This window comes from Nicrophorus vespilloides, unplaced genomic scaffold (genome assembly GCF_001412225.1).
Source record: "Nicrophorus vespilloides isolate i.1.1-1 unplaced genomic scaffold, Nicve_v1.0, whole genome shotgun sequence".
NCBI lineage: Eukaryota > Metazoa > Arthropoda > Insecta > Coleoptera > Silphidae > Nicrophorus > Nicrophorus vespilloides.
The window spans coordinates 1-1,801 of record NW_017096751.1 but is presented as its reverse complement, the minus strand read 5'-3'; the positions used below and the strand labels follow the sequence as shown (position 1 = coordinate 1,801).

General features: G+C 30.9%; 1 pseudogene; it reads left to right on the top strand.

Annotated features, from left to right (window-relative positions):
* The first annotated feature begins 337 nt into the window (after window positions 1-337).
* LOC108558064 lies at window positions 338-1,319 on the top strand (annotated as a pseudogene).
* Window positions 1,320-1,801: the final 482 nt, after the last annotated feature.

Sequence of the window (1,801 nt, the reverse complement as noted above, 5' to 3'; positions counted from 1 at the left end):
TAATTTGATTTAATTAAATACTCAAGAGTAATGCAAAATAACAGTGCAATGCACATATTCAGCTATTAAAATGCACTCACTTACCTTCTGGAAACTTATTAATAAAATTAATTGCATAACATGAACTGAATGACAAGCAATTAGAACAATTCCACAATAATGTTCTACGAATTATTATTTATTTTATATAAAGAAATATCTTCATATTTTTTAAAAATCTAAATGGGTTTAATGTACAATGTACATGTTTATATTGCGTTATAAATAATACTACTAAGTGACATGGTTTTTAGTATAAAAACGAGACAAGAGATGCAGACTATTTAGTTGCGCAATAATGATCATTACAGAACCATCGTGGCTGCAGAAGTTCTGTATGAATGTTTTAAATAATGGACGCATTCCTTATCACTTAGCTATAATTCTCGATGGAAACAGAAGGTAGAAGAAATATAATTATTAAATACTGGATGATCATTTGCATTTCTGCATTTTTTTTTGTAGATATGCGGCACGCATGAACAAAGAAACACAGTTTGGTCATCGTCTAGGTTTTGAAAGAATAACCGAAATTTTTAACTTTACCCGTCACCTAGCTATTCGATACTGTACAATATACATCTTCAGCATAGAAAATTTTAAGCGATCACCAGATGAAGTTAAGATTTTAATGGAGCTAGCCGAAGAGAAATTTGATGAATTCCTGAAGAATATCAATGAATTTAGGAATCTAGGAATTTGCGTTAAATTCTTCGGTAGTGAATTTACGAATTGTTTAAAATTTTTAATAATATTTGTTTATTCTTATAGGAAATCCATCCATGGTACCAAAAAATTTGTACAGTACAATGTGCAAGATACAAATGGAGACTAGAATGGAAACAAAGTATTTCCTAAATTTCGCATTTGCTTACACGTCGAGAGATGAAATCACTCACTCGATTAGCACGATTTGTAAGGGTTTGAAATCGGAAGTAATAACTGAATCAGACGTCGATGAAAGTTTACTGAATGATTGTACGTATTTGGGTGATTTGCCGAAAGTGGATTTGTTATTAAGGACGTCGGGTGTTGTTCGTTTGAGTGATTTCCTTTTACTGCAAATTGCAGATGCTCAAATTATTTTCATGGATTGCACATGGCCAGAGTTCAATGTCTTGAAATGTGTATATTGTCTAATTAAGTATCAAAGATGTCAGCATCTAGTTGAAAAGGCTAAACAACATCAATCGACTAAAGCCAGTATGGAATTTCGAAAAAAATGCAAAGATGATATTTGGAAAAACATTAAACATTCAGCAAACGAAATTATCGATTAACTATTTCCTATAATAATTGTTTTTTGTTTCTAATGGACGTTGCAGTATTCCAATTATTTGATATATTCTTCATTTTGTAATTAACTGTAAAGTAATTATAATAATATTTATTGCAACAGTAAAAAAATATACATTATCATTTACAATATTGTTAGTAATAATAAAAAAAAAAGATTGAAACAAAGGTCTTTCTAGCAGCTACTAATGTTTATTGGGCCTAATTGTATGTATTTATTTATAAAAATAATCATTTAGTTATAAAATCATACACTGTTCTGCTATATAACATTGTATGACTAGGTCCGAGGATAACATCAAAACGAACACGATCTAGAAAATTATCGGTATCCTTCGGGAATCCTTGGAGGTACCATCTGTATTCGACCACCCGGACTGCGCTTCAGAGGTCGACTCTATAATTTCTTCAATAGATCTGCTACAATCTAGGAGCAATAACTACGACTTTAATACCGCCGAATCAG